Source organism: Typopeltis vanoorti, chromosome 24, assembly GCF_054136105.1.
Source record: "Typopeltis vanoorti isolate ZY-2024b chromosome 24, IOZ_Tvanoo_1.0, whole genome shotgun sequence".
Classification (NCBI taxonomy): Eukaryota; Metazoa; Arthropoda; class Arachnida; order Uropygi; family Thelyphonidae; genus Typopeltis; species Typopeltis vanoorti.
The window spans coordinates 58,717,046-58,744,608 of NC_143572.1; the positions used below are offsets into that span (position 1 = coordinate 58,717,046).

General features: G+C 35.2%; 1 protein-coding gene across 1 annotated transcript in view; it reads right to left on the minus strand.

Annotated features, from left to right (window-relative positions):
* The window catches only part of LOC150093260 (glypican-6-like), a 162,572-nt gene that overhangs the window by 133,822 nt on the left and 1,187 nt on the right, over positions 1-27,563 (minus strand). The gene's annotated exons all lie outside the window — the stretch shown is intronic.

The following is a 27,563-nucleotide window of genomic DNA, read 5'->3' on the forward strand; positions in this document are numbered from 1 at the left end:
GATTCTGGCCCCTAATGCAAGATTATCATTCAAATCATATTTGACATGTAATTAGCAAACAATGCAAGCCTAACCTAATCACAATTCAGAAGTCATTTTCCATATAGAATCAGTGAAAGTTAATTTCACTTGATTACAAATAGAGGCAATTGATGTGAAGTCAACAGCTTCTATCTGTATAAAAGTAGTCTAGTTGTGCAAATTTTGTTCAACATTTAAAAGACTAAACAATAATATAAATTACTTTCTAACCCTCGGTAGCCTTCTCACATCAGCAAACTTTTTTCAGCTACAGAACTGCTGCTGGCTGGATATTGGACCATTCTTGGCACTCTTTAAACACTTGTATGCATTAGTATACAAGGCAGGAGATGGACGATATCTGCACTGGTGTATTATCTGGTACTGACTGCTCTGCACAAAAATCAGTTTTTGCTGTTATTCTATTACTGCATCGAATGCATACATTGCATCTTGACATCTCCTTGCCTGCTTTACACAGCCTAAAATAGACACAAGACAGTCTCTGATGTGGATTCCATAGATGACTGCAGATACACAAGAAACTGGCCATTTAATATTTAAAAAAAAAAAAAAACTGAAATGGCTTACCTAAAGAATATTCATTAATACAATAGCCAGGTCTTGATCATACAGATCATCTAAAGAGCATAACAAAGCCCTCAGGTTATACCAAATTTAAACTTTCAGAAACAAGTTTTCAGCTAAATGCCTCATCTTAAAAATCTGCGTGCAAACCTAATCTCACATTTTGTTCGACTACAGAGCATATTAAGTAATATTCAATATAAATGGCTGAATATCACTTCAGATGCTTTTACTTTTCTCTGCAATACCAAATGCAGGTATATTTCTTTCTTTTTAAGTGAATTTCCATTTTGTGACTTTGCAGCACTGAGTCGTCATCACCTACCAGAGGCAAGTGACTGCCACATCTTCAGTTTTAAAGCAAGGCCATGCAAAAGTACCTGGAGCCTACATACAAAACAATTTTGGTTCTCTTTCCAATATTTCAATTTTTTTTATTATTTCACATTTGATGTCCATAGTCGCCGTACCTCACATGGTTTTGGTAATGATGTCTTCTGCTAGAAGAAGTGGTAGGGTCACAGATTCCCTTTCCACACAAAGTTTGTAGGACAATCACAAATATCCATGCCCACAGCGGGATTCAAACCCGCAGCCTCTTGGCTGGAGAGTGGATGTGCTAACCACTAGGCTGGTTACTGATGTTTTTATTATTATTAGCAGTAACCATCCAAAAGCCACTACTGTACTTTGAAATTTATGTATGTTACCCATTCTGTGAGGATTAATTTTAAAAATCTCACGATAAAGAGACAAGGAGTTTGTTTGAACTTTTAGGATGCGACTTATTTGAACGAGTTGTACAAACTAAGGATGGATTATTTACTGCACAAAATAGGAAAGAAAGAAAATTGGAAATATTTGTGTTCTAATAAAGATTACAATAAGAGATTTAATTGTCCTGCCTCTTCACTGCCCTGTTTTTAAGTCCAATGATTTATAAAGAATCCTAGTATGGATTCTTCAAAGCATAAGAACTAGACAACTTATTAAATTATTAACAGGTATTTGACCTTGGTCCCCCAAAACATCCTCAAGGATGACAGGATGAAATATGCATTTGCATGCAGGCAAAATAGTGAGAAGGCAGAAAGCAAGTTCAAAATGGCATAACTATGTTTCTAACTCATATCCTCTATGGACATAGTGAGGGAATCTTGAACATCTGACAAACTGCCAGATTTTTGGTTGAATGAAACAGATTCCAAAAAAGACTCAGGTTTAGATTTTTGTGGCAACAGAATGGTCACTGACCTAAATAAATATGACTACAGTTAGAACTGTAGGGTTATGCCATTTTCAACTCTGTTTGTGTTTAACTTCCTGATTTTTTCATTTTAATACTAATCCTATACATAAGAGGACAAAATACCTATAAACACATCAGTACTATGATGTGTGTGTGTGTGTGTAGGGGAGGGGAAGATGAGGACAGAAATTTATTAATGTTAAGAGCTGCACGTTGTAGTTGTTTGGGAATACTTCTTAAGGAAGCAGCCTGTTACAGTTAGACAGAATAAATCAAAGGAAAGGTTTGGTGTGTTTGTAGTTTCACAGCAAAAGGATGCTGGGCAGCTGCTGCTCTTGTATTAATAAAGTGGAATTCACTGGAGCAGTGACCAGTCATGGAAGTATCTGTAGAACAGACAAAGCAGAAACAATGAGATAGAAGTTAAAGTGAATCTTTAAGAAGGGGGAATCATCTATAAGCCTAATTGCTTACCTCAGATGGCATCAAGGATTTTAAGGGAAGTTTTAGGTGCACCACTCCAAATATGAGCAGCATTCTAAGAATGGGCAAATTTGTGATTTGTATATAGTTAAGAGTTGTCTGGGTGTAAAATAGCCTCTTGAATGAAAGGCTACATACACAACGCATATCCTCCTCGTACCTATGAAGAAACACTGGTGAAATATCAGTTAATAATTTAATAACTAAATATATGTTTATTTCCCCACAGATGTATCTTTCTTCCTTGAAACATGAGTAATGTTGCATAAAATTGAAAAAAAAAAAATTTGAACATAAAATATTTAAAAATGTCGAACTGAAATCAATAAAATGCATGATACTTTTCCTTGTTAATTACATATTTATTTTAATACATAATTAGTACAGAAATTATCACACTAAGATGTCCCACTCCCACACTTAGTTTATGTGAATCCACCCATGAAAGATTGGAAACTTTTAGGATATTGGTACTACAGGTTGGCCAGATCTGAAAACCCTGTTCTAGTTTCAATAGCTAGATGTCGAAACTGACCATTGTCTTATTGCTGTTTTAACTGTGTGAAATATTCTATAATACTGTTTAGTAAACTATAAAAATTTATTCAATTTTCCTAATAATCATTGATTATTAACTAAGTTACTTATTAATGACTTCAACTATTTAATAATTAATAAAAAAGAAACAGTGAGCATGACACTAGAATATGAATTTAAAATATGTAACAGATTTTTAATTTAAAATGCTTCTATATGCATGTATCAGAAAAACATCCCATTATAAATCTCTTGACTACATGGAAGTCTTCTGTGGATAATAAAGATCACAGGAAATAATCAATAACAAATCTCATCATAATGCAACTTACATGGTGGCATAAGAATGAAATGGACATTGTTAAGTTAAAGCAAGCTCTGTCAGTTGTAGCTATTTTGATTTATAGCCAGTGCACTATATCTGTAAATTGTGGGTTCATGTCTAGTTTCCCGGTTTTGCATCATGAAAAACCTTGCATTTTTAGGTACATTTCAGAATAGTGCATTACATGTCAATTTGTATATAATCAAGGTTGCTCCCAATGAACTTTAAAATTAGGTATTTAGACCAGGGATCGGCAACCGGTGGCCCATAAAAGGTTGACCATACTTACATGGCATGTGCCCGTATGTTGAATTATTCAGTGATGTATTCATCAGTTTTGCAAAGAAGACGATAGTCACATTTGGAAGAAATATACGTATGCGAACAAGCATTTTCTGCCATGAGTTTCAGAAAAATCATTTGAAATTTTCTTCTCAACTGACTGATGAACATTTGCATGCTTCGATTTGAATTTGCACCCTCAGGTTATAAAGTGGATCTAGATAATTTGGCTAAGGGAAACAATCACAAAAGTCACACTAAGTAGGGAGACACACATATTATGATGCATAAACTATATTACATTGTTTTACATGATAATGATTTTTCATGAGTTTCATTTTCATACTTATTTCATATCCTGTAGTTTATATAAGTCTGTGTTTGTTGCGATTGATATAATAAAAATTGATAACTTAAGTATTTTTTCACTCACTATTTTCTCTTAATTAAATGTTTGCGGCCCGATTATTAAAAATAAAAGTCGAATGTGGCCCGTGAGTCTGAAGATGTTGCCGACCCCTGATTTAGACTATTAAAATTTTAGTAACCTGGACAATTTCTACTATTTAAATTATGTATAGTAGCACAGCACTAAACTCATAAAATGCTGTCAGAATGAAAATGAACAACATTACTATGCATTAAAATCATAACGCTATCCACTAAGTGTTTTTTTTTTTTTTTTTTTTTTTTTTTTGCTATGCCTGCAAGTTTCCTGAATAGGGTTATTCAGTGTCAATGTAGTAATGGAGAATTTCCAGACACCAGCAAACTTCAAGTAAAAACCATGTAGCTGCACAAAAACAGCTAACAACATTTATACAGGAGTCTTTCTATGCAGCCCTTGGTAATTAATGTGACTAGATAGACACGAATCATAACTAATAGTCAGAATTTTGGATACTGTTATTGTGTAAACATGTTTCCCTCACTTCTATACAGATTATGTCAAATCAACTCTTGATTTTACTCGTATGTGATGGAGCATCTTTTGTGCATATGAAACCCATCTGCCCAAAATGTGCTTTAGTGACAAACAAGAAAGAAAAACAAAAAGGAAACCAAGCAAGACAAGATATGATTCTATTCCCACTGCTGGAAAACTAAGTTTTCAGATAATGACTAACATCAAATTCCGCTAGTATACTAAACGATACTGTAAAAAGGATCATGTGTTGCGATTACATGCCTAGTTTTTTTTTTATAAAGAAAATGTTTAAATCACCAAGATTATTTGTTCACCATATAGTAATTCTGTAATAAATTTGGTTTATTAAAGAACAAGGAAAAAATTGGAAGGAAATGACAACTTGAACACCAAAAATTGCAGTTGTTAAAGCAAAAAAAACTAAACTTCGCATAAATTATGCATTTTTGTTCCAAGCTGATTTAACTAGGCAAATTATTGGCCAAGTACATTAAGTGCCAGATTGAATCTATTGATCAAACTTATCGAGTTCATTTTTTAAAAAGAGTTACTGTAATGTGACAACATAATACTCTCAAGTTCCCCAATTAATGCACCATGTGTCAACATGTCCTTTATAAGCGAGCTTTTACTTCTATTAAAACTTAGCCAAATACCACAGGCTTAACTTTTTGAAAGAAGCACTCAAATTATCTTAAGTGTGAAAACTAACATATTCTGAAGCATTATGATAATTTGATGAAACAGATTATGGCATGCAAAAATTTTTTAAATTTTCTGACAGGAATGTAAACCATGGATTTAGGAGGATTACTATTGAAAAGACTACCATTAAATATGCATGTATGGCTTCTGATTTATGTTCACTGTGAACTAGTGCTGCTGCAAAAGTATCTTTTCAAGGTGATTAACGTGCAGCTATTTCAACAAATGATGAATGTTTCAAGATTAAAAAAAAAAAAGGAAAGAACTTAAACAATATATTATACCAGTAAATGTTAACATTTTTACCTATACACATCATAAAATGTTGAAAATTAATGTTAATGTCACAAACATTATTCAATAAATGTTGAATAATCACATAACTAGCAAATTACAAGAGTTTATGTGTGTGTGTGTGTGTGTGTGTGTGTGTGTGTGTGTGTGTGTGTGTGTGTGTATAAAAACAGATAATTAACCTCATTTCACTTGTAAACATCACTTTCATTAAGGACACTGATTTCTACTAAAATTTGATATAGCTGTGCTTTATCATCTTAAACTTTTCATTTCCCCACCACATGATTATCATTTACATTATTACTAATCTCCTATCAACAGTTTCCTCCAAATCAGTATTACTTGTCAGTTCTCCAAAGTTGTCACATGTATAATTTCATTCTAAGTCACTTCTGACTGAATCAATCCACCTACACCTTAGTCTTCTTCTGGGTCTGTTTCATGCCATCGAAACTCCCATTTTACTAACCTTTCCTCTCCCATTCTGTTTAAGTGGCCACACACAATCTTAGATTAGCTCTGCTCACACATTCTTGAATGCTAACAATGAAACATTTTTGTTCCTGGCTGATTTAACTAGGCCAAGTACATTATGTGCCAGATTGAATCAAATGATCAAACTTATCGAGTTCATTTTTTAAGAAGAGTTACTGTAATGTGACAACATAATACTCTCAAGTTCCCCAATTAATGCACCATGTTACCTATCATATTAGAAAGTTCCTTCGTAATATGATTCTGCCAATATGTTTCCCATCTGTTTTCTCAGAACTCTTTTTTTTTTTTTCAGTGGTCTCTAATCTTTGATCAAGCACTTTATTTCTAATCCAATTCTCAGATCCATAACTTAAGCTGGTCTGAAGACTAATCTTGTATACTGCAAATTTTGTATTTGGGCTAATTTCTGTCTTATTCCATATAAATTTATTCAGTTGACTTTCTACCATACCTTTGCTGTTGTCTATTTCCAAATTTAATTTGCCATCTTCTCTAAAAATTGTACCTAAATAGTTGAATATTTTACTTCTATATTCTACAGGTTCTCCATTGAGAATAAGAATACACCTGAAGTTTTCTATGTTACTGCATATTTTCATAGTTTGTTCTTTTTTTTTTAATTGCCGATTTTCATGCCAAATTTGTTACAGCTATTATACAATTTCCATTGGATGTTCTAAACACTTCCAGTAGAAGTCTCCAAGATTCTCTAACTAAACTGCTGTAACAAATTTGCAGTGAAAATCAGGAATAAAAAGACCAACTATGAAAACAGGTAGGAAACAAGAAAACTTCAGCTGCATTCTGAATGGAGAGCCTAAAGAACAAGGAAAATATTTCAGCTATTTAGGCAGTTTTTAGTGAAGATGGCAAGTAAATCTGAAAATAAAGAGAAGCAAAGATGAAAAGCCAACCGGGAAAAAAAATTATATGGAATATGAGAAATAAGTCAAAGCACTAAACTAGCAGTGTACAAAAGTTTTACTTTACAGTTCAAACCAGTTTTAAGTTATGGATCTGAGATTTGGATTAGAAATAAATATGATATTATAGAAATTATATGATAGTTCTGAGAAAAATTAGGGACCTATAAAGATGGCAGAATCATTAAAAATAAGGATATAATGAAGGAACTTGACATTACAATAACAAGCCAAAAGGCTATTTTACCGGCGACATAAGTTAAGTTTAAGGGAGATGGTAATCCCGCATTATTCTATAGCCGGGTACGAAACGCGGATCGAAATCATAGAGTTTCATGCCAAAAAAAACTATCGGCGAGCCCAAGTGGAACTTGACATTGAGGGTATTCAAAAATGTGCAAGTTAGGCTAATATAATGTGGTATGAACAGAATGGGATTGGAAAGATTAGCAAAGCATGTGTTAAGATGGCAGGAAAAATACCCAAAAGAATACAATGATCTAGGTAGATTGATTCAGTCAAAAGTGCCTTAGATACAGCAATAATGGAGAGCTGACAAATTTGAAGGAAATTGTTGATTGACTATAAATGTAACTTTAATCACGTAGTACTGTCATGGTAGTCCATACTCCTTGAGGGCACATGTCAGAAAACTGACAATTAATGAACCTCCAAGGAGTCACTCATTGCAAGAGGTCTCAACTAGCAAATATACTTTATACCCAATTTATACTTCATAGTAGTGGGGAGGAGGGGGAATCACTACTCAATCCATTGCATTTTTACAATCTGGGAATGAATTCTTGTTCTCCAGTCATACCATCAATTCTAAGTACTAATTATATAATTAATAATTTAAGTTGTAATAATAATCTGGATATTAGTTTGTGCTCGCAAATATCTGGTTTCAACAAAATGCCTTCATCTTTTGGAAATCATATGTGGCAGCACCTTATGCAGTACGTGAATTTCTTTGTGTAGCATGAAAAAACAACCTCATTATTTCAGGCCTGAAGTAGCCCAAAAAAAGTTTTGGTTTCTGGAATAGGAATTGTAATCATCCAACCCCTAATCTGTCCACAGCACTTATGCATGTACCAAAAGGTTTCCATCTTTACATGGATGGAATTCACAAAAAAAATAAATAAATAAAATAAAAAAATCACATACAAAGGAAAGATTAGTTTTGCCTCAAGAAATGTTTGGCAAAATTTCCTTACTAAATTGCAAACTTTGTTCTAATCAGTCATCACTAGATTATTTCCTATGGAGAATCCAAAGAATTTCTGTCTTTTGTAATTATCTCATTATTTTGTATAGATAGAATATAGGAACAGATTATTTGCCCTTCTTATAAGATTAACATCTTATGAATGCTATTATGGCTATTCATTCATTCAGGAAAGATTTTGAATAGACTTAAGCTCTTGGATGAAGTTTAAGCATAAGGGGTTGCATTTTGGAGTGTAGATGCAAGACTGTCAAGAAGACATATTTAATTAATGCTGCCAATATTTTGGCAAAGTCAAATTGCAATCATTAAGGAACAAAATATAAGATGTGTGTGCAGGCACTACACTAATGAAGATGAAGCATCTCAACTGAGAGTAGAATAAGTCCTAAACAGTGCCTCCTAGGACTAAATTGGGCATCCTTTGCTGAAGTATAGAGGATGAGAGCTTCCCAAATTTGGGGCGGTTTCATGCAACACTATGGCAGGGTGTCCAAAGCAACATGCTTTGGACACCCTGCCATAGAATACGCTGGAAGAAAGCCACTATTCTACTACAGCAATTACAAAAGACTTCCTTGAATTTGCTTCTGCCTTAAACTACCAAATTTGAGAAGCTCTCATTCTCCGAAGTTCAGCCAAACAGCCAAGGACATCAATTTAGCCCACTAGGGGGGCACAATTTAGAACTTTAAGCTTACTTTCAGTTGTTGACATGCTTCATTCTTTAGGTGTAATGCCTGGGTGCACATCTTATTATATTTTTGTTCCATGATTTAGGAGACATATTGCAAAGGTGGTGAAGGTAACACAGAGGATTGCTGCAATTATGAGAAGGACGCTGACCTGCAGAGATAAAAGGGTTATCATTCCGTTGTATAAGTCTCTGATCAGACCACACTTAGACTATTGTTCTCAGATTTGGTCCCCAGGATTTGAAGGGAATAAATTAACTGTGGAAAGAGTACAAAGATGGTTTCAGGACTGTACAATTTTGGTTATGAGGATCAGCTGAGAGAATGTGGACTGCAACATGGTGGATAGAAGAAGGATAGGTGATATGATTGAGACTTTTAAACTGTTGAGAGGTGGTTACAGGGTTGACACTGGGGAGTTCTTTCGCTTGGTTGAACAGCAGGAAGGAGTGATGACAAGCGGCCATCCCTGGAAGTTACAAAAAGGAAACTGTGAGCAAGAGGGTGAGGAGTGGTTTCTTTGCATGGAGGGTGGTTGAACCATGGAATGCATTGCCTGATGGAGTGGTGAGAGTGAGAACGGTCAATGAGTTTAAGGAGTGGTATGATAGACTTTGTGTTTCTTAGGGGGGACCTCCCCTCGATGAGTCATGACAGACTTTATGTTCTTAGGAAGGACCTCCCATGATGAGTCGTTTGACTCCATGGAGGCCTGAATAATAATAATAATTATAGCAATTTGACTTTGAAATATTGGAATTAAATTTATTTAGTTAATATTATTTTACAAAGTAGAATAATATTATTCTATATTATAATTTCCTTAAAAACAGTTAGAGATGCAAGATTGTGTACTTAGTAGTACTATGTTTCAGGAAGCAGATAAGATTTCAGATCTCAGGTTCATGGGTGACCATAGACTGAAGTTTAGAGGACACATTGCAAAGACTACCATTGCACTGCCCCAGAATAAGAAATATACTGACAAGTAGGGATAAGATGTTTGTGCTACTATATGAAGCAGTCAGACCACACTGACTACTGTGCTCAACTTTTGTCATCCAGATTTCATTTGATGTGGACACATTGGATCAGATCCAAAGACAACTGAACAAGGCAATATCGCAACTGGAATTGGTTATGGAGAGAAGTTAAGGGAGTGTAAATTGCAGAATTTGGAAAAGAGATGACAGACATTTAAGTCGGTGAGATTTTGATGACTAAATACAGATGAGTTTATAAAAAAATCAAGGAAGAATGAATAGATTTTTTTTTTTTTTTTATATAGTAGTGGGTAAGCAGAACACATTACTAGAATGGAAAGGAATATTAATGACTTTAAAGTTCAATATTGCTAGCAAGGACATGTTGCTAGCAATATTGAACCTTAAAGTCATTAATATTCCTTTCCATTCTAGTAATGTGTTCTGCTTACCCACTACTATATAAAAAAAAAAAAAAAATCTATTCATTCTTCCTTGATTTTTTTATAAACTCATCTGTATTTAGTCATCAAAATCTCACCGACTTAAATGTCTGTCATCTCTTTTCCAAATTCTGCAATTTACACTCCCTTAACTTCTCTCCATAACCAATTCCAGTTGCAATATTGCCTTGTTCAGTTGTCTGTTAAGTGGACCTTAACATGACCTTACATGTCTGTTAAGTGGACCTCCTACAACAAATCCAATGAATCTACAAAGGTTACTGTAATAATAATGTTATACATGACTTGAATTTTTGGTTAATTATGTGGGCCAGATGCCATTTTTGCCACTGAATCAATTCTCACTTTTGGGGTGGGGTGGATGGAAGGATATTTGCAGTTGGCACATTGTTTTGTATAAACAAGCCTAATTCTGCATAATTTGGAAGTTTATTTCTTTTTCTAAACAGAAGGTAGCCTTAAAGAAGGTGACTTCATGTGTGACCTAAAAATAGAATAATATCTGACATATATATATATATATATATATATATTACATTATATTTGCATATCTCAGTTAAATTACAGCCACACAATTTTTGTGTACAGTTCTACTTGCTCAATAGGTTGTTGAAAATCTATAGTATACTAGCACAACAAAAATATATACTACAAATTGTGATACTCTAAAGACCAAATGTGGTTTTCATGAAGGGCAGTATGGAAGTAATGACCATTTTTTCTCTCAGAAAATATAATTTAACAACATTGCTTTTATATGAATTTGTTTATCTTTTGCACCATTCTGTCAACAGTTTCCATAAAGCATCTATAAAATTTCTATAAACATAAACATCTGTCAACAGTTTCTATAAAGCATCTCACTCAGCTTTATCATTGCTGAGTGAGATGCTTTGTCAGCCCAATAAGTTACTCCAGCACCTATGCTCTTCAAATTTTATTTTTCAGCTTCTCATTGTCCAAAAAATGGCATCCTCTGAGTGCATGCAACTAAGACAATGAGACAAATTTACTGTCTGTAAGCCGAGTGTTTTTCTTGCCAGTTTGTTTTATAGGATGAAAAAACTCTGTCACCTCTGTACAAGACAAGATTTAAACTTCTTTCTTTCCAAACAAAAAGAAACCAATACTGAATTGAGTTATGGCTTCAGAGAGAGACACAGATGATAAAGAGTGCCAGATCTGGGTTATGGATGGGATGGGAAAGATCAGTCCAGCCAACTGTTGCAATTGCATCCCTTTTGCACAAACCTGTTCAAATGAGGATGGGCATTGCCATGGAAAAGGACATTCATATTTCAGACAGGCTGAATACCCTGCCATAGACCAGCGTTTCCCAAATGGTGGGTCACGACCCAGCACCAGGTCACGAAAGCTAAATGCTGGGTCGCCTAAAAAAAGCTCTTAAAAATCCAGGTGTTTCATTTTTGGGTTTTCTTTTTGAATACAACAGATGAATTTTTTTTTTTTTTTTTTCAAATTTCTGCAACATCTCTTCATACCTTTCCAGAGAGTTGTTGGAAGTTTTTCCACTTGGTTATACTATAAATTATATAATTTTTTGGTATCTATACTTAGATAAATGTAACTTTAATTTATAGTATAACCAAGTGAAAAACTTCCAACAAATATCTCTAATCCAGAGTATTTTAATCATAAGATGCGACACCTTTTGGCTACTTATATATGAAAATATGACTTCTGCATTACCTTAGTATCACCTGTGGGGATGATGAAATTAAAGAGTCAGCTGAGTCATTGTGTTGTTAATTAGTGGCGATAGTTTTGAATGATAAATGATATATACAGAGGTAAGTGTTCTTCATTTTCTAAGGTTTTTTAAGGTGAAATATTTGCTACCGTTGCTGGTAGATCGATTTGATCTACGGGATATATATATAATAGAGTAACATTTTATTGCTGGTAGACACCTAAGAGTGTCTACGGGATCTGCTAGTGGACCCTCAAAAGTTCACAGGATTGTCTTTGCCTGCTCGGGGCACCTGAGGGACCTCTACTCTTTCTCCATCTGTGTATCAACACATTTTTATTTCTTGAAATGACAAAACTTCTAAATGAGACCCAATTCGAAGAAGTCTACAGGGAATTCCTCAGACTGGGAAAGCTACTGAGTGATAACTGGCCGGGAAAGGTTAAACTGTATGACACGTTTCCCCCTGAATGTGTCTCAGACGCTGTCGCTGAAGATCATTTAGAGTCGATGCCTTCTACTCCTTCAGACTTTGCAGAAGTGCGTGCTCACAAAGTCGTCGCTGAAGATCATTTAGAGTCGATGCCTTCTACACCTTCAGACTTTGTAGAAGTGCGTGCTTGCAAAAAGCGAAGAACAACAGAAGAACCGCACAATGACAATACTGTAATGGAACAGGATTCTCAGGGTTCGGACGCCTATACCTCTCCCAAAGAAAAGGTGCCTCCGGTCATCCTTAGAGAAAAACAAAAGTGGGCAGCTTTACGATCCACAATGTCCAATCTGCATATTGGCTTCATTAAGGCCAAAAACATGGATGAAGGCATAAAGATTCAGCCAGCAACAGTGACAGACTACAGAAGGTTGACCAAGGAACTGGACAACAGAGGCATCCAGTATCATACCTTTGCGCTCAGTTCAGAAAAAAATTTAAAAGTAGTCCTTCGTGGTGTCTGTGAAGACATTGACACAGCAGAAATCGCTGCTGACCTAAATTCTCAGGATCTGCCACCAGTCAAAGTGAGCAGAATGTACAAAGCAGACAAAACTCCCATGCCATTAGTCCTTGTTGAGATTCACAAAATATATAAGGATATCTACAACTTAAAAACAGTCTGTGGTCTCATCGTCACACCGGAACCACTCCGTAAAAGATCATCTTCTGGGCAGTGCCACAGGTGCCAAAAGTTTGGCCATGCCCAGAATCTATGCCGAGCAGAATATAGATGTTTAAAATGTGGAGACAGCCACCCAACCAATACCTGCACTAAGCCAAGGACCACCTCGGCCAAATGTGCCAACTGCAGTGGCCCTCATCCGGCGAACTACAAAGGATGTACTCAACACCCAAAGAACAGACGGATGGAGGCAATCAATCAGCCCTCCTCCTACAGTACAAGAACACCAGCGGCCCAGACACCAAAACCGGAGACTCATCGACCACAGTCGGAGACCTCCAACCAAAAGCAAACAAGAAGTTATGCCGATGTGACCCGTACAACTAGGCCAATTCCAGACCAAAATCAACCAAGAGCACCTAAAAACCTAACAGCTATTATCACGGCCTCACTAGCAAACATGCTACAAAATTTTAGCCTATCAAACCCTACTGAAACCTCCACTAAAAGATTTCTTCGTGAAACACAGGTCATCCTCACAGCTCTCATAAATGAATAGTAACAAACTCATTCCAGCATCTCTTCAAATAGTTGCTTGGAACGCAAATGGCCTCAAAAACAAAATCCTGGAACTCCGTGCCTTCACATCTAGGTATCAGCCAGATGTTATTCTAATCAGCGAAACTCATCTAAGACCCTCAGACAACCCTACAATAAGTGGCTATCACCTATACAGAAATGACAGACTACTCTACAGAGGTGGTGGCACTGCCATCTTCATTAAAAACTACATTAAGCACCACTCTGTGAGCATTCCTTCAACCACTAACCTTGAGATCACAGGAGTGGAAGTAGTCACCAGCTCCACTGGCAAACTGAAAATCTACTCAGCTTACAACCCTCCCCAAAAATCTCTTCTTCACTCTGATCTAAATGCCATCTTAGGCATCAGAGGGCCCACCATTATTGCCGGGGATCTGAATTCCAAGCACCCTGCCTGGAATTGTTCAACCACAAACAAGAATGGTTGCATCCTTTTCAATTACTTAGGATCAAGCAACGCTGTTGTGGCAGGCCCCACCGAACCAACTCATCTCAGTACGTTCGGCACTGCTGATATCCTGGATATAGCTATCCTGCAGGATATTAAACTTCAGTACAGTATCATTTCTATGGATGAACTATCATCCGATCACAATCCAATACTGCTGCAGCTGGGAAATCAGGAATTCCTGTGTCCTCCTTCTCACTCCTACATTGTATGGGAAAGACTGTCAGCCGCACTCAAGGATCATATTGGACCTGTTCCTCACATACGCACAAAAGAAGAAGTAGAAACTGCAGTTACAAATCTCACACAACAAATTAATTCTGCTATAAAGGTAGCTTCCTCCTACAAAACTGCCCGCAAGCCAGATCGTTTGCCTGAAGACATCATGAACTTAATCAGAGATAAAAACAGAGCTCGAAAGAGATTCCGTAACACGTGTGCACCACAAGACAAAACAAATCTAAACAGACTAAATGGGGCAGTAAGAGATGCACTGAAAGCTCACAGAGACTATGTATGGGATGAAAAGTTATCCTCCATTTCACCTAGTGATCACTCCATCTGGGGACTACTGAAAAATACCAAAAACAAAGGCAGATCCCTTCCCCCAATATTAACTGATCAGGGCCTTGCTCACACAGATGTGGACAAAGCAGAGGTTATAGCGCACAGCTTAGAAGAGCAATGCAGGCCTTCGTATGGAAACCTTGACTTTGACCACATACATAAGATTCACAGCAAGGTCAGACACTCACTCAAACTTCCTATCACCAGCACTGACCATATTGCATCAACATCACCTGCTGAGATATATGACATTATTAAAAATTTAAAGAACAAAAAAGCTCCTGGACCAGACGGCATTACTAATCGTGTGATTAAACTTCTGCCCCGGAGGGCAGTAGTGTACCTGACCAGTATAATAAATGCAATTTTAAGATTTCACTATTTTCCTTCCACCTGGAAACTGGCTGACGTAATTCCCATACATAAGCCAGGCAAAGACTCACACCTACCCCAAAATTATCGTCCAATCAGTCTCATCTCAAATCTGGGTAAGGTTGCAGAGAAGGTCATCCTCTCACGACTTCAAACCTCAATAAATGACCTAAACATCCTTCCAAAAGAACAGTTTGGTTTTAGGCAACACCATAGTACTACCCAGCAAATCCACAGAATTGTTGAATACATCACAACCAGCTACAACTGGCGCCAGTGCACAGGTGCTGTTTTCCTAGATTTATCCAAAGCATTTGACAAAATCTGGCATTTTGGACTCCTGCACAAGCTTATCTCAGCCGGCATCTCACCTAAAATGGTTCATTTAATCCACTCATATCTTCAAAATAGATCAATGCAAGTAAAAATCAACGGTTCTACATCCTCCCAGCGCCACATCTTTGCTGGAGTGCCGCAGGGATCTCTGCTGGCTCCATTGCTGTTCTCTGTATACATGTCAGACATCCCACACAATCCGATGACTTCCATTTTGGCCCTATATGCAGACGATACGGCAATACTAACCAGATCTCTCAGACCCCTTTTCATTACCAGAAAGCTTCAAGAAAACATTCTAAAGCTGGAGGGTTGGTTCTCTAAATGGAGATTGGAAGTCAACCCCCAGAAAAGCTCAGCCGTTCTTTTCTCAAAAAGGCCAATGTCTCCTGTAGGAGATTTGTTACTATTCAATATTAAAATTCCCTGGCAGTCAGAAACAAATTACCTGGGTGTAATTCTCGACAAAAAGCTATCTTTCAATCAACACACCAAGTCTGCATGCACAAAGGCATCTAAAGTCATAGCACAGATCTATCCGCTAATTAATAGAAATAGCAAGCTCAGCAACAGAATCAAATTGCAGCTATACCAGTTGACGATTCGTCCTATAATCACCTATGCCTCTCCGGCCTGGAGCCACACCTCTAATGCTAACATCATCAAAATACAGCGAGTGCAGAACAAGTGCCTGAGAATGATTTTGAATGCTCCGTGGTATGTTAGAAACATTCAACTCCACAGAGACACAAATATTCCCTATATCTTCTCTTTTCTACGATCCTTAGCCACCAAGTTTTTCCTAAAGACGTCCACACATCCCAACGATTTGGTTCAACAAGCTACAGCATACGATCCAACGGACATATTCAAATACAGAAGACCAAAAGCTATATTGGCCTCCTTTAGTGATGCATAATCTCCATGCCCAATCAGGGCGAGCATTCTGCTCATAAATTTTACCTTCACTGCAACCACAACAGATAGCGGGGAATATGAAAAGCATCTTGCTTCACCCCTAAAGACATAAATGTCAATTGTCAATGTCAATTGTCAAAATCACCTGTGGGTAGTGATTCTTCCCATAATACATAATTATGCATAGCATTATACGTGTGCACAAAGATATGTGCTTTACATCATAAAAATTATGGAAACAACTACCGTGTTAGAGTAAAACTTTAATATAAACCAAAAGAAACACTCGACATTTCGACTTTTTACATTAAGGTCATCATCTGAAATATACGCATATAAACAAAGAAACAAGCTGCACTACAATCTACATGGCACGCAAGTTACTGACCAATAACAGTTGGTCAGTTTAACTTTAGCATGCTAAAGTAGATTGTAGTGCAGCTTGTTTCTTTGTATATATGCGTATACTCCAGATGACGACCTTAATGTGAAAGTCAAAATGTCAAGTGTTTCTTTTGGTTTATATTACAGTTTTACTCTAACACAGTAGTTGTTTCCATAATTTATTCTGATCATTGTGTAAGCATGAAAGAAAAGACATGTGCTTTACATTATGGGATACTAAGGCAAGTGATGAAGTCATTAGCTTCTATATACGAGTTGCCCTCAGTCCTGAAAATACTTCAGTGCAAACTTTGTTTGCTTACACTTGGATAAAGGATCAAGTATATAATTTCTTGGTATCTTTAATTTATACATTTTGGAAATTGGAACCATGAATTAATCATGGTGCCATTCTCCACAAGTCCACATACAAGACCCCATCTTCATTGCAGAACATAGCTACCATGACTTTGCTCATATAGAAGGCCGTCATATGAATTTCTTCTTGCACAGTGAACTAAGATGATGCTATTCCATAGACCAGGGTTTCTCAAACTTTTTCTATGATGGAACACTTCACAAATCCTGACATTTTCATGGAACACCTTGGTTATTTTGTAATGTATTAATTAATAATTTAGCTGATTTTTATTATTAATTAATAACTGATAATTAAGCATCATTAAATTAATTTGTGCTGATTTTCATTGACATATCCCATTCTAATCACCAAAAATTTATAATATTATAAGTATTTACGAATGAATGCAAACTTTTCTCCTGTGTGGTGGTAGTTCCCCCCCCCCCTTTTTTTTGTACATCCTGGAGATCACTTTGTAGGCTGGTAGTGGATGACTAATTATCTGTTCTGTCACAAACACCTTCAATAACAGATTTCTTAATACCAAAATTAAACAAAGTTCTTTGTCTCTTATTCACATGAGAATTTAAATCTGTATTCCTAATTATTTTTAAAAAAATCACGGCATTCCGGTTTCAGAACAAGCACTTGCACACTGCAATACGAACTTGCGAAGAAAGTATTCCGTATTAATAGATTTGAGAACCGGATACAGACTACCTTGATCTTCAATTTTAGTGGAAAAATTTTCTTTATACTTCCTTGCTGATTGGTCACTAACATTTGCAACACAGATGTCACTTCTTTCAGTTTTAAGAAAGAAGGATACGTGCTCATTATTGTAATCAGCTTGCAGGCAATTTTTATGATCGGTCATCAACGGCAGTATTTTCTTTCCCGATTGTTGAAAGATTTTGATGTGTGAAAATTAATGATAATTCATGAATATTTCCATGTTTATAAATATGCGGCTTGGTCACTGACATTTGCTACACAGATGTCATTTCCTTCAGTTTTGAGAACAGAGGATATGCCACCCATTGTTATAATCCGCTTGCAGGCAATTTTTATGACGGGTCATAAACAGCAATATTCCCTTTCCCAAATGTTGAAAGGTTTCGATGTGTGAAAATTAATGATACACAGATGTTATTAGGCGTTATGGGTCTGAGCTTTTCGACATATTCACGAATATTATTCTCCTTAGAATATTTCCACTATAAAATATTTATTCATGAAAAATGCTTGGAAAACTAAAATGACAAATTCCAGAAATTCTCGCAGAACACAGTTTGAGAAACCCTGCTTCTCAAACTGAGATTCTCAAGAATCTCAGTTTTGAGAACAGAGGATATGCCACCCATTGTTATAATCCGCTTGCAGGCAATTTTTATGACGGGTCATAAACAGCAATATTCCCTTTCCCAAATGTTGAAAGGTTTCGATGTGTGAAAATTAATGATACACAGATGTTATTAGGCGTTATGGGTCTGAGCTTTTCGACATATTCACGAATATTATTCTCCTTAGAATATTTCCACTATAAAATATTTATTCATGAAAAATGCTTGGAAAACTAAAATGACAAATTCCAGAAATTCTCGCAGAACACAGTTTGAGAAACCCTGCCATAGACCAGCATTTCCGAAATGGTGAGTCACGACCCAGCACCAGGTGACGAAAGCTAAATGATGGGTCGCCTTAAAAAAACTCTTGAAAATCCAGGTGTTTCGTTTTTGGGTTTTCTTTTTTTTTCACGAAACTCTAAAATACAAGTAAATAAGGTTTAATCAGGACTAATGAATAAATAATTTAATTAATAGATGAAAAATGCGCTCTGTGCACATCGACATTTCACAGTCTCTTTGTTCATGGTAAAGTAGCTCAACTAATGGCAAGGCTGCATGGTGGCAACCGTGCCACCAGCCGAATCGCTTGGTGGTCTGGCGTTTGTTTTACTCGCCTGCCACGTACTCACTCCGTTTGTTCAGTTTGAGTTAAGCATCGAGAGAGAGAGCATATTTCTTTGTATTTACTGATTATGTGTACCTTGCCCAGTGGGTTCAGCTGAACAACCATAATTATTATAATTGTTTCTAAATAATTTATTTCATTCTTTCTTCATCTCGCTTGCCATTACCCATTTAACGATGGATAAATGGGTAATAAAACAACAAGCAAACAAACAATGTGCCGGTTACAAATTCTTCAATTAGCAATGAACAATCGAGTGATGTGCAGCCAGGCACGAATTCTGAGAACAGCTGTTTTATTTTATCTATTGGCCATAAAAATTTTAGTGGGTCACAAAGATGAAGTATTAAAATAACTGGGCCACAAAAAAAAAGTTTGGGAAACCTTGCCATAGACCATCCCAGCCTGGCTGGCCAAGTGGTTATCGTATCTGCTCACCTGGTGAATGAGTATATCCTAGTTGGATGAAAAGCCTCTTTGTAGACCTTAAACTACCCTAAAAATGTCAAAAGCAAGGATTCTTCACAACTAATGGTATACATTACATACACACAGAGATGGGAGTTTTCCTTCTGACAGCTAAAGTTTTTCATCCTTCAAAATAGATAAATCAAGCAGAGAATACATGCTTTGATAGACATAGTAGACAAGATTACCCACCTTATTCAGGATATTAATTAGGTTGATGTGGGTCAAGTTACTAAATAGTGGCAAGCCTATAAGTCAAAAAGCAGAAACCTTAATGCTTTGAACCTACTACATTAAAGAAAAAGTATCTGTGGAGAGAGATGATTCAGTCAACCAGCAGTAAAAGCAAACATCATTCAGATATTAAAACATAGCACAGTAAACTATGAATAATCTTTCTACAAAAGAGACTAAGTCGTCTTGAATTTCGTTGTCAAAAACAGAAGCAACTCAAACCCCCAAAAAAGAATCAGTGAGTACTGGAGGAAGAGGGTAAAAAAATGCTTTGTCCAAATTGAATTCATTTTTTAAAGATAGGTTAGTCAGTCTTACTTAGCAAGGTTTTTTTCACCACATTCATTTTTCATCTCACACATAAGGCAAATCAGATTGAGAACATACAGTTAACACAAAACTATTATTTAGTGGATGGATTGCTAGTGCAGTTGGTGAATGGTGGAATGCAGTGGTCTTCCATGATGAGTCTCTGATCTTCATGTAGGTATCATAATTCAAATGCATATCAGTTGAAAAGATCCTAAGATTAAAGTATACTCTACACCACTTTACAGATTATCCATGTTCCTAAAAAATGCAGTACCTGTTGGGAGTGGGGGTCACATGCACTATATATTATGTTCTATAACAGAAAAGGGACAAACACAGGGATCATACAATATGAACATAAGTTCATACTGTATTTCATATATATAAATTTCAGTTGTTTATTATAGTGATATAATGGTCATTATCTATCACACCTCAGCAATGCATAGTATTATAATTGCTGTTTATATGGTTATTAAATTTGTTTTTTTTTATTAATTTAAAAAAGGCTACATATTTCTCAAGCGAACCAGAAAATAAATTAACCTACCATAACCATGATTTTATGAAAAAAATTCAAATTTACAAGCAATACATTTTTCACAGCTGATTGTTAATAACTGGGCATCTCCAGAGTTCTAATACTTATTACAGGAAGTGCATTCTGACCATTATTTATAGAGTGCCATTGTACATCAAAATCATTAAATGATAATGCAATTTCACCTGGAAACCCAAAAAGTGGTTGTGATTAGGATTCAAAATCACACATTTTATTCAATGCCACCCTTGAATTGTGTGAAACTGATGCAAAGGTCACCACAAAATATCAAACTTTCAACTGATATCATTATGTGAATTCTACTTGGATGCTGAAAACAGATACTTAAAATCACATTATGCGTCTATGAAACAAGACATTATCAATACATTTAAAAAAAAAAAAAAAAAAAAAAAAAACATTTTCAAAAAGAGGAAAAAAAAGCAAGTGTCATAAGTGAAGAAAGGAGATCCAGTTTTGGCTCTTGAAGAGGAAACCAAGTTTCTATCAGAATCGCTGTCAATTTTCTAATTAATCAATTTAGACTAACTCCACTCTATTTAAAGACTGCAGTCAGGTCCAATTGTTTCCTAATATAATGTAAATGGAAGGAAACTGAGAATGTGTGTGGGAGGGGGGGGGTTAAAATAAAAAGCAGGCACAGAGAATTAAGGGGGAAAAAAACGTTAGTAAATTGCCTGTTTATATTTGGGAGAAAATACTTTCATTTTAATGCAAAGATAATTCACCCAAATAAATTTCAATCTCATAAAAGCAGCATCTAGAAAAGTTAAAACTAGAAGTTCAAGCAAAGTACATTAAGTGACATTAGATTAAAAAAAAACAAAGTGGTATTGAATTATAGTTCTGAAAAATGAAAATTTAGCATCAGAGTCCATTTCTGAGAGAAGTCTCAGTCTGCTTCTCACATAGATGCTGCACATAATGCATTACTCAATAAGAAGCCAAGACACAAAAACTAACCTCTTGCAACTTAATTTGTAAAAAGCTTTTCATTCCCCAGACAGTTTTTCATGTTGATAATGAAAGTTCTATTCTCTAAAGAAAATGCATTTCAGCTTCACAGCTGGCAAACATGTATAGTGAATAACCCAAAGATGATCTCCAAAACTCATACTGTAGGATTATATAAATTAGCTATAATTTATCCAGATTGTTTCGGGCATTATTTTTAAAACAAAGCAATAGTAATCGTTCATATGCTCGGGGAAAGAAAAAAGTTTCTTTTGTTCCTCACAAATATAAAAGGTGAAAATAAAAAATTAAGATTTAATAAGTTACTTCTTTTTCCCAACTGCTAAACTGTACATCTGTACTAGCACTCTACTTTTCATAACATTAAATGGGGAGGGAGGTCTGCATTTAAAAAATTACTTTCAGAGAATTTTAATGCTTGTTTTATTTTATTATTTCTAAATCTTTCTGCTACAAAGTAAGATGTTCTTCAGGCAAAAACATAGATAAAAGCCAATCCTATGTTTTTGTGATTGTAAACTTGAAAGTAATCTCATTGTGCAGTTTTATTTTGAAGAGCAAATTACTGATGCTCACCCAAAAAACTTTAAGGAAATTGCATTTCTTTGCACATATGTAGAGAAGCAGTACATTTCTTATTCTGACAAAACCATAAACTTAACAGCAATAAAACTATCAGCTTGAGCTGCATATATAATTTTATTCCTGGTGATGATATATATTTCTGCATGTTTAACATATTATATCTTTGCAAGCCTGGTTGGCCAAGTGGTTAGCGTATCCACTCTCCAGCCAAAAGGCTGTATGTTCGAATCCTGCCGTGGGCATGGATGTTTGCGATTATCTGTGGAAATACTAGTGGTGGTCAGCAGCAGATGGCGTTGGTGTAGTTGAAGTTGGTGGAGACTGAGAGTTGTCAAGTGGGTGCCCTCCCTCGATGAGTCTTTGGACTCCCTGGAGATGTAATAATAATAATAATAATAATAATAATATATGAGAGAAAAGTCAGTCTGCTCCTTAAAAGTTATAAGATTGACAGAGGATATTTTTCAGTACGTGACTAGTGTGGAATAGGAATCATCCCTGGAAATTAAGAAAGCATATAGTTAGCAAGGTCATAAGACTTGACTATTTGCTTGTCGAGTGGTACTGTCCGACCACAGATCTGAGACCCTAGTCTGGCAACCTGCCAAGAAGAGTTAATTCTTGTTGAAGGGGAAAAAAGAAATAAGCTGATGTACAAATTGGTCACCAACATGCAAAATCACGTGCGTTATACATAAAATTTTCCAACTGTTATACAAGCAAAATAGTTACCACTTTAAAAACTACAATGTTCATAAAAGAAAAGTTAATTTTCCGATGTATAATAATAAACAACTCATCCACAAGATGGATTGATTATCCTATTATCAGAATGGATTCTCCTTCTTCTGATATGCGCAGAAGTGTCAAAGGGTCTCGCATCTGTGGGCATACAGTAAATGAGTGAAATGGGGTTCCAAAGTCAGTTGTGAGTGCTATATGTTGGTGAATAAGTTCAAAGCAAAGTTTTTATAAAAAATGGTTAGTATTTGGTTTTTAGGATGTTAGTGGACCTCACATGATGCACCTATGAACACCATGGAGGTGTCTGTAATAATGATAACACATATAAAGTAAAACTTATGAAATACAAAATGATATTTGAGGTTGCAATGATGAATTTAGCATCACATCAGTGCTGTTATAAGTTAAACAGCTACCAAACATCCCTGAATGTGATACAAAGTCTTTTCTGATAAATGCATGGTTAGATAACAAAATTTGTGTGTAATAAAATATCAAAAAATTTTATTACACACAAATATTGCATTTAGGGATCTTACAAACCAAAACAGGTAACATAAAGGGGTGTTACAATTAAAAAAAAAAAAAAAAAATATATATATATATATATTTTTTTTTTTTATTAAAAAAATATATTCTGCAGATCAGTTGGTTTTGACTATGCTTTAGGGTTGAGTACAAATCTCATCAAGAATGTGACTATCATGGGCTTTTCAATTGAAGACGTGCTAGCTGTGCACTTATAAATTTATAATTCATATAATGATTTTATGAAATATAAAATGTTTCACATGCAAAATTTGCATGTGAAACATTTTAATTGATGTGCTTATTCCATGTTCTAGAGTTTAAATTTGTTTTCAATTTGATCTAAGGAATCTGATGTTTAATCACATGGAATCATAAAATAAGATGACCTATAAAGAAATGGTATTTCTCTATAGGTCTGATAAGCATACCAATTTTGACTGAAGACAGAAGAATGGATCAAGTTATCACATTAGCTTCATACCAGTTAAATCACTTCAGTGTAGTTAGCTGCTATATAAAGTTAACGGTTATAATTATCTCATAATAATTTAGGAATATGAATGCCATCACAATATAAATGAGGTTCAATTACTGGTACAACACATGCCACTTGAAAAAAAGCTGCTGCTGTGTAGCAGTGATAATGAAAGAAGATACTAATGGTTTGTAATAACAGCAATAGGATATTTTTAAAAGAGGATTTGCATCTGTTCGAAGATTTTCTTGTAGAAAACATCTAGGAGTTTCATAATAAAAAATGTATTGAATTCATAAGACCAGAGTTTCTGTATTCAATTAGTAATTTATAAAAACTTCTAGTTATCTCTGAACTATTATTATGTTTGCATAGGGAACAAATTCTTGGTAGTAATTTCCAAAAAAATGTTTTGCATACTGCAAGTGGTCTACAAATCATTGCTGCAGTGAATTTTTTTTAAGATAATCCCACCCATTAATAAAACTGCTGTAAACCTTAAAAAGCATACGAGTACAAGTATGGGCTAAGGATTAGATACTCCATCCTACTCAGAGCAAGCATGATACTTTTTTCAAGCTATTTCAGGTCTCCAATAACCAAGATAATCACAATTTGGCCTCAATAGCAAGATTAGTTTAACTTTTCCATGCTATGTCATCAAACTGAATGACATAAGCAAAAAGATTCCCCATTGAGTGACACTGGGTGAATCTGTATTAGTGATCATTATCATTCGAGAGGTAGCACAGAAGCTGACCTTCACCATTACTTCAGAAACAATTCAAGTGAAAGCAAATGTTTGTCTGGTAAAGATTGGTCACATTCGTAAGAATGTGACCAATCTCACGAATATGGACTCATTTCCAAGATTCAGAATGAATAAAAGAGTTATAAATATAAAAAAACATCCCACAAAACAGGAGTCAACACTAAAGCTCCAACTTAGGAAAATTCCACGAAGAGTATGTCTTTTGATATCCAGCTCAGACAAAGTTCTGACCCTTTTCTGAAAAAAAATCATTGGAGGTATTGAATATTGTAAGAGTGGGATAGTATTACCAAAGTGGGATACTTATGACGAAAAACTTTGCCAAGGGACCAGAATGCATGACTGCCATCTGGAAAGATGCATGCTTCGTGTTTTTGGCCTTTCCAGAATCAGTTTGATATGTTGATAAATTACTTGCAATTATAACATTTACTTTTGGGCATCAGTATATGTACAAAAAAAAAAAAAGAAGAAGATTTCAATGAAAGACAGCAAGATGCTCGATTCTTCTCTTGAAATAGATTTGGCATCATTCTATGATAACTAAATGAATTATCCTAAATAAGTGATGAGAATTTATAGTGGAAAGAAATGTTTTCATAGCAAAAGAATTGTTTCAGTGCAAACATTTTATCAGAAATATAACCATCCAAACAAGAAATTTAAGTATGAAGATCATCCTATTTGATAAGCATACAACAGATGGGTTGAAAAATTGTATAAATGTTGTTCCACAGGAGAAGTCAAACTACTCTGATATGAAATGCCTAAAGGACAAATGGCCCATAGAATACAGATAACTGCTGAAGAAGAGATCAAGTATTTGGATAATGGAATTATCTAGTATTTTCCATAATGGGATACTGAGGCAATTTGATATGAAATCAACAGTCTATATCTATAAGCATTTTAGGCATCAAGATCTTTGTGTATAAACTATAGCATATTCATACCATGAGTAGGCTAACAATTTCTTTCCTATTTTTTCTTAATTTTTATTTTCTTTTGTACAGTTTAGAAACCAAATATCTAACTTTTTCAGGACTGCAATAAGTGGAACAGTGGCCTCACACCAGGCAATGAAACTCATCTCCCGCATAGAGGCATTCACAAATGCCTATGGCAGGATTAACTCTTAATCCATTGGTTGACAAGTGGATATGCTAACCACTCAGCCAACAGTGGCTGAATTCTTGCTCATACTTGGGAAAAGGTAAAAGAATTTCTTGTTGAGAATAATTTACTTTCTGACCAGTCACAATATCAAAAAATTGATATTGTGGTAACATTTCACTAAGGTAATGACACTATTTATAACTGAACATGTGCACATGGATGAGATTTTTTATTTAAACATTTAACGCTCTGTTTCGAATGAGATAAAGAATCAACCAATTTAATCTTTTATTCCTCTGCTGAATCAAAAATCTCACTGCATTGTGACCAATACCTTCAGTCAGCCAGAACAGCTATCATACTGCACCTTAAATTTATTTATTCTCTCCATGCACCACACCCTCTCACAACACATTCCACTCACCATTACCCTCCAAGGCAAAAAAAAAAAAATAAGAAGAATAATAATAATACTGGTTCACCGCACCTTTATGCACTATCCAGCAATGACCTTGTGTTCTTTCATTCCAGTCTGCGAATAATCTCAGTATCAGTTTAGTAAATTCCTCTCAGAAAATTACATCTCAATCACATTCAGCTCCTCTATCCACAAAATTCTCTGTTTCACATTCCTCAATCTGTTCAGATAACAAATAATTCATTATATATATATATATATATATATATATATATATATATATATATATCTTTTGAACGTTTGATCACGATTTGTCAAATTGAAAACAACGGTTTTCATTGTGGGGATACATATGAGTCACTGATTCTAATTTTGCTCAATTAAAAATTACAGCACAGTTACGAATTTCGCTTGATTAAGTTTTTACTGTTACGATTCGACAATTTCAGTTGTTCCTACTAAAAGGACTACTGTTTAAGTAAATTATGACACTGTCAATCAATAACCTTCCATGGAAACGAGACTCAACGTGGTCTTATTCTACCAGAAAGAATACAATGTTAGAATTCTTCATAATGAAAAGAAATAACCTCTGATCATTACTCAAAGCATATCACCATATTTCCCCTACTGTCTTAATACAATTTTATTCTTGTACTGTTAAGTACTATTTGGTTTATATAGGACTGTTATATGATTTTCGTCGTCCGGTGTGACACACCACTGTCTTTTCGATTATCTGAAAATTAAGTACCATGTTTAATCTGAAGTGTCTGTTGCTAGAATATCCAAACCATATCAGCCCGTTCATGGTACTAAATGTACGACAGATTTACAATCTTTCATGGCGACATTCACACAAAAATAAACAAACCTGCCTCGGTAACAAAACTGGTGGCGGTGAGCAAACCAATCACCGGCTAATGCCAAGAATCAAATTCTGAAGATGCTGCTAAAACGTTTCCGTTAAAAACATAGGTTATTATATTCTAATAGATGAAATTGTACAAAAGGCATGAAATGCTACTAATGCAAAAAGGTCGGGATGAGAAGCCTTTCAAAGTTGAAACTTGTTTTTTTGACTTCAATAAATTACAACGCTCCCTAACAAAGGCTTTTTCCATGTAATGTAAATTCTGATTGTAAATGTAAGTTCTGATTTATCATAGAATGGATAAAAACAGAGCATAAAATAAGTTCAGCAACTAACATTAAATGTTAATTTTTATTCAAAATTGAGTCAATTAACAATTTGACAAAGAATAGTATAAAATTAGCGCAAATGCTTCTATTTTAAGGTGACCATTAGTCCCGATAATCGGGGATAATTCAAGAAGAGACTCGTGTCCCAGGCCTGTTTTTGTCTTTGA